At 43.7% G+C, this 14,956-nt stretch overlaps 1 long non-coding RNA gene across 2 annotated transcripts in view; it reads left to right on the forward strand.

The window, feature by feature from the left end:
• LOC108520338 (uncharacterized) overlaps positions 1–14,956 on the forward strand; it is a 32,128-nt gene that overhangs the window by 10,740 nt on the left and 6,432 nt on the right. The window contains exon 2 of one of the 2 annotated variants that reach the window (XR_001882884.1): positions 9,351–9,626. This is a non-coding gene — a long non-coding RNA (uncharacterized LOC108520338). Of the gene's footprint in view, positions 1–5,517; positions 6,840–9,350; positions 9,627–14,956 lie in introns of those variants that run through there. The other variant, XR_001882883.1, reaches the window with a different exon arrangement.

Raw genomic sequence — 14,956 nt, forward strand, 5'->3', positions numbered from 1 at the left:
TAATGTAAAGTATTAAAATATAAAGTGTTAAAAATATAAAAGTGACTGGGCAAGTGCCAACCTCCCTCAGCACTTTGGGAGGCCGAGGCGGGTGGATCACCTGAGGTCAGGAGTTCGAGACCAGTCTGGCCAACGTGGTGAAACCCTGTCACTACTAAAATACAAAAATTAGCCAGGTGTGGGGGCAGGTGCCTGTAATACCAGCTACTTTGGAGGCTGAGGCAGGAGAATCACTTTAACCCAGGAGGTAGAGGTTGCAGTGAGCCAAAATTGCGCCATTGCACTCCAGCCTGAGCGACAGAGCGAGACTCTGTCTCCAAGAAAAAGGTAAAAGCGGCTTGTTTGGAAGTGTGGGGATGGGGTCCTGAGTTCTGCTCTCTTGCCCCTTTGTTTTTCCTCTGCAGAACCCTAGGAACTTGGGGACACCATTTGAGAACTATTCATGGAGAACATGGCATCCTAGAATGAGAAATCCATATCTGGTACTGTCAGCCAGCGTTCCTAGCTTTCAGCAGAGAGGAAACTTATTAAAAACAGATAGGATAGCATAGCTCACCCCACCCCTGAGAGGGAGAGATGACAAACTTGGAGGTAGGAAGAATGGCCTGGATTCACAATGCAGTGAAGATACTGCTGCTGCCGGACACAGCAACCCTGGCTCATATCACTAGACATGGGACCTGGCTGGGGGGCTTGTACCAGGGAGCCTGGACATGAGACCCTGCTGCTGGGGCTATGGTTGCAGGGCTTCTGGAGGGTCTGTGTTGCTGGGACTCCAATTGCTGCCCCACAGCCACTGGAATGGAGCCTGCCCCAGTTTCTGATTCACAGTTTGAGGCAGGAGTGTCTCACTGGAAGATCTTGCACCACGGGCTTGTACCTTACCTTTAAGGAAGGCTGTGGAAGGGCATACATGATATTTTCGTTTCTGTAATTTGAAGTAGCTCTACCTAATAAGACCAAAAATTCTCCAAAAGGAGAAGGAGGTTCAGATGCTAAGTGAGGAGGAAATAATGACAAATGCTTACTACAGGAACTCTGGCAAATTGCTTTATCTCTGAGCATTATTCCTCTAGGAAAAATAATGGCCCTTCTAAGTCATCCATCCATCCATCCATCCACCCATCCATTTATCCATCCATAGCAAACATCTAGTAAGAGCTGTTCTAGCTCTCTATTGTTGCTTAAAAAACGACCCCAGCTTAGTGGCTGAAACAATCATTTCAAGGTATCTCATGACTTTTATTGGTAAGAAACTCACACAGGACTCAGCTGGCTGGTTCTGCTCCCTGTGGAGTCAGTTGGAGTCCTTTGAGATATTCAAATAGCAGCTGATCTGATCTGGACTGGTCAAAATGGCTTTGCTGGCTTATCTGATCCCTTGACGAGGAAGACTGGAAGGCTGGACTCTGCTGGGCTCCACTCCCTCTCCATGTGGTCTTAGGCCTTTCCACAGGGACTCATCAGCAGGGTAGCTGGGCTTCTTACATGAAAGCTCAGGGCTCCAAGAGACCAAGTTTGCCTTAAGGCTAGGCTCAGAGGTGTCATAATGTCACTTCCACCATACTCAGTTGGTCAAAGCAGTCACAGGCCCAGAATCAAAAGGGGAAATAAAATACATAGACATCACCTCTGGATGGGAGGCATCAGTGAATTTGCAGTAAGAGCCTTTATGCATTGTAAGAACCAACCACGTGCCAGACATAGTGTTAAGAGGGGGAGATACAAAACCAAGACATGGCCCTGTCTTCAAGGAGCTTGCAGTCGTACAAGGTTACAAATGAAGGCAGTTAATGAGATCAATGTCAAGAAGCATTGTAAATTGTAAAACAATTTTAATATAAAGGATTGCTTTATGTCTGAGCTTTATTCCTAAATAATCCTAAAACTAGGATCTAACAAACCCCTCTAATGCTCTCAAGTATCAGTTACTATTTGTTGACTGTTCACCAAGAATCAGACACTTAGCTAAGAATTCTTTTGGTATAATTGTTCCCAATTCTCAAACCAATCCCACTGCAGCAATTTCTATGTGCCAAAGGCTTGCCCATGCCTCTTGTTTGATGACATGATATCTTGGGTTTGGTCTTATATCCGCACCCACCACTCTACCCATTGATGCCACTTAATAGAGGCTTCTCGAGATGCTCACACAGGCCTCTTGCCACTTAAGGAGAGATTTTCAATTTACAGTGACCCAACCAACCACTCGTTAGATGCTCTGATCTGTTCCTCTCACAATTATTACTTTAATTTGCTGCCCTCTCTCGGGCCATGAGGCGACCAGCTTGCAGGCTGCAAGGCAGACAGAGTTAAAGACATATATAAATGTGCTTATGCTCTATTAACAAAACTTACTAAATTCCTGCTGTGTTTGGGGAACTAGACCAGAGAGCACTGTGAGCCAACACAGTTCCTGCCTCAGAGAATAGTCACGCAGACAAGATTTTAAAACTTTTCATTAGTTTTACCTGATTGATAAAATGCAGAAAATCAGAAAAGTAAAAAATGAAAAAGCAGCTAGTCATAATCTCACTATCCAAAAACGGTGCTATTCATATTTTGATGTATTGCCTTCTGGTTATTTCTTTATTTTTAGTTTTAAGAAAATGATAGACTTCATTTTTTAGAACAGTTTAAGGTTTATAGTAAAATTGAGCAGCTAGGACAGCTGTTTCCCCCTGCCCTGTTTCCCTGCACATAGTTTCCCCTATTATTAACATCTTGTAACAAAGATCTTGTATTAGTCTCCTATGTTTGTTACAATTAGTGAAGCAATATTCATACATTATTATTAAAGTCTATCATTTAGTTTAAGGTTTATTCTCTGTGTTGTACAGTTCTGTGGGTTTTGATGAATGCAGGTCAGTATCCACCATTTCAGTATCCTACAGAATAGTTTCAGCATTTATCTTGTGTGCTGTCAGCCCCTACCATCGTATGCTCCTGCCTGCAGCTTTCTTTTCTTGTTTCTTTATTTTTCATATGTGAGCCTAACACAAGCCTTCCTTTATGCTATTGTACCCTTCCTCCACATGTTTATAAACTCTCATAAACATCATGGGATACACCATCCTATACTTAACCATACCCCTAATGTTGGACATTCATGTCTATGACAAGTGTTCACTTATCATATAGGATATTTTAAAATCATTTCATGGAAATAGATTTCCAGGATCTAGATAGCATTCAGGGGAAAAAAATAATTTAGAAAGAAACAGCATTGTGTGGTGTCCCCCAGCACCTCCCAGACAAAAGGCTTTTGTCTGAAGGTTGGAGGCCTCTGCTGTCTTGGCCTAGTGAGTGCCAGTTTCCACGTGGCTGCCCCGCACCCTTGGGAAGGCTGTAGGGGGACAGTGCTGGCCTGGGTCTTAGCTTCCCTGCTCCTGCAGGAGGACTGGGCTTCCTCATTCATTCCCTTCTTACTCTCATCCATCAGCGCCTTTAAACTGAAACCTGGAACTATGGTATTCTCTTTGGCTCTTAGAATGGGTTGTCTTAATGGGGGAAATATTAATAGCACTGGTGTCGGTGGAAGTGACCTTGAGCCACACAGGAAGATTTTGATAAAACGCGTCACTCCTGTTACCTATCAGGATCAAACTGCATCATGGAAGCTGCACACGATGACACCCTGTCCAGAAAGTTTTTGCCAGAGGGCAAAAGACTGCAAGCAGAATATCCCTTCGCCATTTCTTGCATAAGTTCATGTCAGAACTAATAAGAATAATATGAGAATAAGAGTATTTTTTTTTTTTTTTTTTTTGCTGTGAAACTGATAACCATAAAATTTGATATCTAGAGTCCTGGAGTGTAACAGCTCCTTCTCATACACTAGCTTCCATTCATTACCCCACAACAGTTCTGCATGCTGGCTGGTGTTACTGCCATGTTAAAGTGAGGAGCGTTGGCGTCTTGGGTTCCTGAGAGACGACGTTGCCATATGTGGCTCTTCACAACTGTCCCACAGGCCCTCAGTTGGAATGTGGCAGAACTGGGAGCTGAATCCAGGACAGTGGTTTCCTCATCTGCTGTAGCCAGGAACAGGCCAGGCCACCCTTCTGGACACAGTCTATCCCACGTGGGGACAGAATGGCCAGCCCCAGCCCATGGGTCTCAATGCAGCCAGAGCTGCTGTGAGAAATCTTGTTTGTTTTAGCCTTTGGAGTCCTGTCTGTTCTCTGATCTCTGACCCAGAACTGTGTGTTCCAACCACTTCCCAGTCTGTTGCCCTGGCTCAAAACAAAGTGAACGAAGGCTCTTTCCTCAAGCCCTGCTCTCATACTCAAGGGCTCCGTGAAAATGAGTGGTGTGGGCATGTGGCTGGTGAGTCACTGTGGCCCTAAAATGAGCAGGAAAATAGAGGGCAGGTCTGGGCCTCACAGGGCTCTAATGGCAGGGAAGCAGGAGGGTCGGCATTAGGACCCTGGCCTTTGGCCTGCAGAGACCTGAGTCTTCCCCTTACTCCTGAGCTGTGTAACCTTAGGCAGGGAACTTACCCCTCTGGGCCTCAGTTTTCTCACCAGGAAAGCAGGGCTGATCATAGTGCATGGCTTATAGAGCAATTTTGAGGATTTCATGGACAAAAATACAAAGGTAAAGCAGTTAGCCTTCTGCCTGGCATGAGTAAGCCCTCAGGAAACTGTAGTTGTTATTATTTAGTAGCCAGGAAAATATAGAACACTCAATCTGTTGGCTCCCTGGTGTTTCCAGAACTGTCAGCAAACAATTCCACATCACCAGCCAGCAGGGCCATTCATCAGACACCTTTGCTTTTGTCTGTCAGGCCTCCCACTTCAAGAAGTGTCCCTGGGTTTAAGTCAGTAACGTCCTAGGCAGGGAAAGTTGCCTCACACATGTGACATGCGAGCACGTCTCTGAAGGGGCAGAGGATCTGGCAAAAATGTAAACTCTCCACTTGTCTGTTTCCTGAGACACCCACAATTGGCCTCATGGAAGTGGTTGACTTCTTCCCATAGCTGGCTGTGTCTTCGTCGCCTCCTCCAAGCCCAGGGCCAGCCCTGCCTGGCTGGGGGATCGTGACAGTCTTTGTTCTCATATGGCAAAGTCTTTCGAAAAGAGTGAAAGATCATTAGTTAGCTGTCAGCCTCCAGCGTGATTAGGTCATGAGTAATTCTACTAGAAAGCCAGAGCACTGGCAATTCATTTGGTCGAGAACATTTTATCTACTTGTACAGCGTAGCGAGGAAATAAATGGAACAAGTTGTATAAAAATCTCTGTCAACTGAACAATTCCTTACCAATCCAACAAGAAGTATGACAACGATGCCACTTTTCCTACCTTTGAGAGGTCATGTACAGACACACGCACATGCACACACCACATTATACCCCCCCACCACAAATGGGTGCACCCTCCCTCCCCCCCACATACACATTGGTGCACACATACACGCTACACCACATTCTGTAGTTAGGAAAGGATCACGTGCAGCCTTAAGGAATGGTTTGCGTAACGGGTGCATATTTCTGCTAGTGTTTTTGTTCTTGCAGTCAGGCCCGGCCGTTGTCTGAAAGCAAACCTCAAGGACAGGACTTTTTGGACTCCGCAGGCACTCCAGGCTACTGCTCCACCACATGAAGTCCAGCAGGTGGCGGTGCACCTCGCGCGGACCCGGCTTGCCTGTCTTGGCCCCAGGGAGTCGGTTTGATGCGCAGTCGGGAAGTGGGTCTGCACGCACCTCGCTGCAGCTGTGGCAAACGCAAGCGATGACACACAGGCTTGACGAGGGCCTTTGTGAGAAGCAATGGGGATCTGGCGTCACCGCACAATGGAAAACAAAGTGCTTCTGCCTGGCTGGCCAGAATGCACGTTTGCTCACTATTGATGCCGGGGCATTTACAGGCAGAATGAGTTCATGTGAAATTTCAGGGTCTGCCATGACTCAGATTCACTTTCTGTAAACCAGAGTCAACATTACATTTCCCTTTACTCTGAGCCATTCCTTGAATTTTTAGGTCACCAGTTGTTTTTGTGCTAACCGAAGGGATTTGAGTATTTCTTATGCACCTTATTTTTATTATTATTTTTAGGGCATTACCAATTTGGGACGGATCTGTAGTGTGAGAGATGGTTGTCACTCTTAGCTCCAAACATAGATTGGCTTTATATATTATTTACATGTTCAGAATTATATTGTGTAGAAATTCAAGTGAAACTTGCAAAATACTTTTCTGGCAGGAAGCCCTGGAGAGGATGGTTCACGGAAACAAGGATGACGAGTGTGGTAAGAAATGCAGGTGACTCGTGAGTGGGCAGGCAGTGGAAGAGAAGATGGCTGGAAGGTTTTAGCATTCAGAAAAAAATGGAGACAATTAGAGTTGATCTGAAGATTATGGCAGAATTCAATATTGGGGCAAAGAAACAAGATGGGGGTTAGAAATTAGAAACAGCAGAGTTCCGCAGGTTGGAAAGGATTTGAGCAAGAGAACAAAAAGGAGCCTGCTAATAGCACCCTGGGTTTACAGCAAGAGAAGCACCTGGAGAGAATTAACTCGGGAGGAGGTGGGGGCATGGGAAACCTTTTCATCTCCAAGAGTGGGCAGGAATAGCAGCTGGCCTGAACTTGAAGGTACACCAGGTAGCTTGCCTGGGCCAGGAGAAGGGGATTCTCTTCTATACCTCTCTCCAACGCCCTGCTTCTGATGCTGCTCCTCTACCCATATTGAGGGGAAGATATATCCCTAAGAAGTTCCCTGCACCCCGTTCCTTGTGCTGGCTAACTGGTCCCCTAGGAATTTTTCTCCTAATTTTCAATTCCCCTTCTCACCTGGTGAAATCTTAAATCTTACTGTTCAATAAAAGTTCTTCTACCAAAATTTCTATACCACGTTGAATTTTTTGTGTTTCCTTTGTTTTTAGTTCCTGGGGAGTTTTACTTAGAAAAAAAAAAGCCTCTGGGGACTAGATGAGGAAGAAAACCTTCATGTGGACCCTCTTGAGCTCTGTTTTCTTCCCTGGCCTCACTGGTGTGGGCTCTCTGACTGCACTACTGATCTCTTGCTTTACTGGATTTGGGTGAGGACTGAGGAGAGGGACAGGAGGGTATGCACTGGATACTATTCACACTAAAGGATTAGATGTCCCAGGTGAGTAAGCAAGAAAGCAAACACATAAACAAAACTTCGGAACGTTTTCAATCCAAGTGGAGCAGAATTTAGCTTTTCCAGCTAAACTGCCCCACCCCTGGCACCCAGGGAAAATGGTGCTCGTATTGTAATATGTTCTCATAGATGCATGCAATATAATGAGTAATTTTTGCCTTGTGATGTACATTCTTTTTTCCTCACTCCGGAAAACATATTGTAGCTGGAAAAAAAAAAAAAAAAAAAAAAAGACCAAAGAATTCTGGCCAGGCGCAGTGGCTCATGCCTGTAATCCCAGCACTTTGGAAGGGTGAGACGGGTGAATCATCTGAGGTCAGGAATTCAAGACCAGCCTGGCCAACATGGCGAAAACCCATCTCTACTAAAAATACAAAAATTAGCCGGGCATGGTGGCAGGTGCTTGTAATCCCAGCTACTCAGGAGGCTGAGGCAGGAGAATTGCTTGAACCTGGGAGGCAAAAATTGCAGTGAGCCGAGATTGCACCACTGCACTCCAGCCTGGGTGACAGAGTGGACTCAGACTCAAAAAAAAAAAAAAAAAAAAATCTGATCCTTTTTGAGTGTGTGTATGTGTTTTATGTGTGTGTGAGAGGACACAAATTTAAACTGAAACTTTGCTAAGTAATAGGTTATAACTGATCTGGATACATCAGGGTAGTGAGAACAGTAAGTCTGGAAAAGAAAACAGTTGTTACCAATACACATACACTCTCCCACACATAGAACAATGCCTGGGTCTCCTGCATTTTCATATCCGCTGAATAGGTAGCATGAATTCACATCATTTCAGCGATGGGGAAATGGAAACTTGCAGAGAGCTTAACTGAATTTCCTGAGACCATGGGATGTCAGAAGTGCCACTAAATCTTTCAACTTCCAACTCATACTTTAAACTCCTGCCTCTTATCCTTTTCAAAGTGACTGGGGAAGACCAGGTACAGATCTGTAAAGTGCCTCATTCCATTTTCAGAGGAGCTGAGGTCAGGTGCCTCCTACAGTCAAGGTCTCGCCAAGAAGACCGTGGCCACATTCCTCAGTCCCCTGGCAAGTGTTTTGACACCTGGGTGCTCCTGCCTGATGAGCCCAGCATTCATGAAGCACATGTGACAAGAGGATGGCTGGAATATTGCTCAATATTTTCAGGTCGACGGCACTGGCTGCATGTAATTTGAGAGGAGTGTAGAATGTCAGCCGGACTTTTATGACGCACCCCTCTCCTCTTCCTGAGAATTGTTTGCATGTGGAGATTTCCTGCCTATGTTTTTAGTGTCAAATTTTTTTGTGGTTGCTCAAGTACCTTCGGCCATGTTTTACTGGCTTACGCAGAAGCCCTGATGCCCCTGATAAAACTGATGACCATCGAATGGAAAGAAGTCAGTGTGGAAAGCCCAGGAATTGTCCCATAGCTGGCCCTGTGGGTTTGCACTGATTCCTCAGAATAAGTCTGCAGATAGCTTAACTTCCAGAATTCCTGAGTTTCAGTAGTCCCCCTTCTTTATGACGAATTGGAAAAAGGGTATATTCTGGGGTAAAGCAAAAGGGAATTGGGTGCAGCAAAGATCCCGAGACCGTTTTTCCCAGTGGCCCATTGCTCCTTCTGCTTTTTCTATGCCAGCTGAATCTCCCCAAGCCCCACGTCTGCGGCAAAGTCTTCGTGGTGAAACAGGTGAGTCACACTTTTCTGCTTCTCTGCAATTACAAATGTTATCACCTCATCTGACAGAGAGAGGGTGTTGGTTGGAAATACACATTAGGAATGAACTCTTTGGAAACAGCAAAACTGCTTTCATGAAATGAAGACTTTTTTTAAGAAAGTCTGGAGTTGAAGTTATAAAAATAAAGAGGAGTCATCTCCCTTTCCTTCTCCTACAATAATGGAAATGAAATATCAAAGTAAACAGCACCACATCCATGTCCTCAGTACATGTGACTTGCTAACCATGCCAGCCACCCCATCCCTTCTCTCCCATCTTCTTTGCTATTCTCACTGTCTCTCAAGACCTGATTTAAAACCACCTTCACTAAGAAGTCTTCCTGTGCTCCTTCTGGTTCTTCACGGAATATTATTTTGCTTCTAAAACTTAATAAAACAATTTTGTTCTCAGGTCATTCTCTGTGTACATCCCATTTCCTCCATCCTACAGATTAGATGTTCTTCCAGGGTAGAGGCGACCCCACCTCATGTCTTGTTATTCTCCCTCTGCTTTTTATTCCCATAGGCAGTCTTCAGTATGAGACGCATCAATCTCAGATCTTACTCATTTCCAACTTGTACCAATCAAAGGCCCTCCCAGCGAAGATAAAAGCAAAGTCTCCTTCCTCCAGAGCATGTGGGAATGGCCCCCCAATAGCTGGGGCATGCAAGCTGATGAAGTTTCATCTTCCACCTCTACCCAAATATGACCTTGCTGATACCATCTCCTATTAGATGACAAATCCGGATGTTTCTATTGCATGGTTGTTATTTGCCACATGCTTCCTGGACAAGTTTCTAGGTAACCTTAATGTCTGTGCTTCTGGGGAAGGAGGAGTAGAAAATAACTCACCTCTTCAGTAAGTGGTTTTAAAAATATAACAGTGTTTAAAAGCTTTTAGAGAGCAGCTCTCCTTCCGGCTGCTCCAGCTCTGTTTGCTTTGTGATAGGAGCCCCCGTAACGCTTCGTGCTTGGCAACATCTGATGAGGACAGAAGGCAGGTTTAAAGCTGAGAAGATTGATTTTCCCTTTGTAGGGCTTTCCATGAGGGGCGTGGGAGAGAAGTCACTTGGGGAAGCAGTGGTCAGTGAGGTTTACTTCTCCATATGCTCTGCATTCATGTGTAAGGCTAAACAAATGCGCTGTCTCCGCAAGCAAATCCCACACCACAGAGAGGAGCAGTTTGTCCTGGAGGTCCTAAGGAGGCGACCAGTGACCGGGGGGGGGGGGGGGGGTAAAAGGTTGGGGCTCTTGGGGCCTTTCCCCTCACTCTCATTTCCATCCTAAACTGGCAGGGGAAATATACTCAAATTGCCTGTGTATTTCGATTTGATGTGGCCACACTGTGACCACTCAGGATGGCTCGGTGCTGCTGAACTCCACGGTTCACACTAGGCCCGACTGTCTAGTTTTAGAAAGTGGGAGAAGATTTCCCCTCTGCCAGGACTTGGGGTTTATGTTCCCCAGAGCATTGAGCAAGAGCCTCATGTTTACAGAAATCTCCCTCCCCATGATTTCTTCCTGTCGGGGTAGAAGGAGAAGGAGTAGGAGAGAATGTGGAGTAGATCTTGCCACTTCAGTCCCTTTGTTCTTGCCCAGCATGAGGCTACCAAGGAAAGGATACATGGGGCGCTGGGGGTGAGGGTATGTATTGGTTGTCTGAACTCTGAAAACACAATTTTAAAATTGGCACTGTAAATCAAATCATTAGGTCTTCTGCATATAGTTTTATTTTTTCTAAAACTTCATAAAGCTGTCAAAAATACACTATATTTTAAATGCTGTGGGCAATGTAGTTTTTTAAATTTTATTTTAAAGTGCTGTTTAATTCCTTTAAGAGATGTACACGGTCTACCTGGTTTACTTTTTATGCAACTATGTATATATACACTATATATATATTTATATACACATATATATATACATGTATATATACACATATATATTTCAAAGTTTTTTGAAATCTAGTGCTTGTACAGTATTTGGTAGTAACTAACAGCTGCTAAGTCAACCCCTAATCTTCTCAACCTCATCTGGCGTGACTTAGAGCAGAAATGGTCCAACCAGCGCAGCAAACATGTACCCACCCAAGTTGACTCCTAGGGGCATATTGTCCACAGGTGCTTCTACCTTGGTGTGTAAACTCCATCTTACAATTTAGGATAATTTGATTACATAGCACCTCCTACGTCTTAAAATAAAAACATCAATGCCCATTTTATATAGTGGGTCTATGTAGGATCTAGTGAAAATATGCACTTAGGTCTTTTAGAAGACATGAGAGATTGAGGTCATACAATTCTTTCTCCATATGTGAAGAGAGTAAATACTTAGTGTTCATCAACTCCACGAAAATGAAGATTCCAAACTACTCCAAAATTAAGGAATAAATCTTTATCATTTGGCTTTAAAGACTCTGAAAGTATTGGGTTCTATAATTGCCTTAATTGGGGTCATGCAAAGGTGGAACAATAGGAGCTGAATAGTTCATGTTAAGGCAGATAAAGGCTTGACAAGTTCCAGATTTCCAGCAGGATTTAACTCCTGAGTCACATCAGCTTGGGGTGCAAGACTCACTGGGAAGCAAGGAGTAGCAAAAATCAGTCTGTAGAACTCTAGAAAGCAGTACCTGATAAAGACCTTTAAAGTTTCCATGAATCAAAGATATTAAGATTCATTTCCTGCTACCCCATCTTCAAAATAAAAGCTATTCAAAGCCAGAACATAAATAGAAAAATTTCTCCCATGGTAACCACCTGGTTGATTAAAATATTTTTAATTTTTCCTTCTCTTCTGTGAATTGCTGCTGCCCTAAGCATGTGCATGGTCTGCCTGTTAGCTTCCTAAGCACATCTGGCAAGGTGGGGGAGATGAGTAAGGGCAGCTATGGAGGTGGGCATTTGGGAGAATGTAAATGCAAGGCTGGGGACAGCTCTCACTGGAGGGTAGCATGACTGCCCAGCCAACAGCCAAATAGAATAAAGGGACAGCCCCGGCAAGTGCTCCAGAGTAGGTGGATTTCACAATGTATGGAACGGCTCCTTTTAGGTCCGAAGTGCTGCATACTTAGTTTATGATTTCCAAACATTCATCTTCTGGCTGGAAGGCTGGAGGCAAACAGACAGCTCATTAGGAAAATAACCAAAGAGCTAAATAAAATGGAGGAAGTAGGCAGCAGATCCCAGCCAGACAAGTGTGGCTCACAGTCCTTCATGAGAGATCAGAGGCCAAGCCAAACCAATGCGTCCGTCCCTCAAAGGTCATTCGTCTAGGGCTTTGTCAAACCAGGAAGGGAAGGGATTTTCAAAGGGCCTTTTGTGGAACACACACAGCTCTGGCCCCTGAGATTCAAATTAGGATCGGGAAACCTGTGTAGCAACTGGCTGCATGTACAATGCTTAGCGACCAGCCAGGGCCCTCCAGCCTCCTTTTCTTTTTATAAGCACGAAGTTTTCCCTGTAGATGGGAAAGAGATAATTAAAAAACAAAACAAAAATCTGTCCTAATTGCAATAAAAAACAACAAAGACCTGGAGTTATTTACTTATTTGTGAATAGAACCAAATATGTTAGATATTTTTTGTTGCATGTGATTCAACAAACTATATAGAAATTATATTTACAAACCCAAGCCATTATTATTTGCATCATAGATGATACTATGTAGTGGCAGCATGAGAAATGCATCAAATATACATGCAGATATTTTTATTTATATATTTATGTGTATGTGTATGTATATCAAAACAAAGCAAACCTATGAAGAGATCAGCAGTAAACTTGTTAAAAATTGAGATAGAACTTAAGGTAGATTCTCTGTTGTTTCTAATTTCCAGGTACTTTTGCTGGATCCTACCTTCAATGTACATGATCATCTCTTTCTTTTCCTTAGAATGGCCAATGATACTTCTCTGTCCTCTTTTCTCTTCTGTGAGTGTTATGAACATTAAGAGCTTACCCAGAAAACTTAGGCATTGTGCCTATATTTAGTTTTTGTTGTTGTTTTGAGATGGAGTTTTGCTCTTGTTGCCCAGGCTGGAGTGCAATGGTGCGATCTCAGCTCACTGCAACCTCTGCTTCCCGGGTTCAAGCGATTCTCCTGCCTCAGCCTCCCAAGTACTTGGGATTACAGGTATGCGCCACCATGTCTGGCTAATTTTTTGTGTTTTTAGTAGAGAGGGGGTTTCACTATGTTGGCTAGGCTGGTCTGGAATTCCTGACCTCAGGTGACCCACCCGGGTCGGCCTCACAAAGTGCTGGGATTACAGGCGTGAGCCAGTCTATATTTAATATTTTGCTCCTCAGTCTCATTCCGTTTTCAGTCAGCACACAGTTCTTTCTTTCTGTTTATGTCATTTTATTTAGTTTCACCAAAGGGCTGTGGGTTCCTCAGATGTTGTGTTGTGAGAAGAAGACCAGGCCCAGAGAGCAGAAGAATTCCCGGCCTGGGTCAGGACTCACTTTCTCGTCTGAGGCCTCCAGCTGGTCCTTTAGGTTCTCTGAGATTCAGCTTCTGCAACTGCTTACCTCACAGAGTTGCTATGGACATCAAACCAAATAATGACTATAAAAGCACTCATGTAAATTATGTGTTATTATTAGAAAAGTTTCCATTTTATACCAAGACAAAGGAACACTGTTATTCATTTGACATGTTTTCTTTTTATTCTTATTCATTTTACATGTTTTCCCCTTCTATTTCTGTCCATGGTTCTCTTCAAATTTTATAATTTAAAACGATGTCATCATCATTGAGTCATAACTGAGTCAGCCATTGAGAATATGAATCAGCTGAAACTGAGGGAAAAATAATCTCAAGTCCAGTAGGACCTGACATTGAAGTCAATTTCTGCTGGTGACAAAGAACCTTATTTCTTGTAGAGTTCTAAATGAAACCCTAAGTCAAAGTTATGTTAGAACTTCTACGACAAAAAATCAGGGAACTCAATGGGCAATACATAGGGAGTCAGGGAAGTTCACAAAAGCTGCAGAGGGCAATTTTGAACCTGAAGGCCTAGTAACCTGTAATCATCCTTGAAGACAAGAATATCATAATCTCAACAAGCTGAATAAAGGTGGCCAACTAGTGAATCAAGCCTGTGGTTATGCAATGGTTTGCCTTGCAGTTCTGAAAGCTTGCTGACAATAGGTTCTTTTTCTTTCCACCTTTTCATTGAAGCGTATTACCCAAGGAGGGTTGAACCCGTATTAGAAGCCCATGCCTAAATTAAATTCCTTAAGCATTGGCCATTATCATCCACCATGTTTCTGTTGTGATTGATGTATCTATAACTGAAAGTTCAAGAAACCTAGTGCAGGGAGTGCCAATCTTTGATTTAAAAACATGGTGTCTTTTGGAAGTCTTGTAGAACCCTTGACTCTTTCTCAGAATGCTGTTTTAAAAGCATGAAACTAAATACATAGGATACCAAAGAAACCAATTATACTGAAGAATAGTTATCAAACACTTTTTAAAAATATGTGATATAGTTAGATGCTTCTTTATTAACAGATTAAATAAGATCTACTGATGAGTTTAAGTATTGTACCTTCAAAATGGTGAACGTAAATGATGTTTCAAAGCATTAGCAACAGCTGTTGGTGACTGAGTCACAGGTGTTGATTGTTGTTTGTTACTGCTATGGTTTGGATATGGTTTCTTTGGCTCCACTAAATCTCATTTTGAAATGTGATCCCCCAGTGTTGGGACTGGGGCCTGGTGGGGGGTATATGAGTCATGGGGGTGGATCCCTCATGAATGACCTGGTGCCATTCTTGCAGAAGTGAGTTCTCATTCTTAGTTCTCAAAAGAACTGGTTGTTGAAAAGAGCCTCTCTGACCGGGCGCAGTGGCTCATGCCTGTAATCCCAGCACTTTGGGAGGCCGAAGCAGGTGGATCATTTGAAGTCAGGAGTTTGAGAGCAGCCTGGTCAACATGGTGAAACCCTGTCTCTATTAAAAATACAAAAAATTAGCCAGGCGTGGTGGTGGGAACCTGTAATCCCAGCTACTTGGGAGGCTGAGGCAGGAGAATTGCTTGACTAGGAGGGTGGAGATTGCAGTGAGCCGAGATCATGCCACTGAACTCCAGCCTGGGAAACAGAGACTCAGTCTCAAAAAAAAAAAAAAAAA

This window comes from Rhinopithecus bieti, unplaced genomic scaffold, assembly GCF_001698545.2.
Source record: "Rhinopithecus bieti isolate Rb0 unplaced genomic scaffold, ASM169854v2 scaffold_50384, whole genome shotgun sequence".
Lineage (NCBI taxonomy): Eukaryota > Metazoa > Chordata > Mammalia > Primates > Cercopithecidae > Rhinopithecus > Rhinopithecus bieti.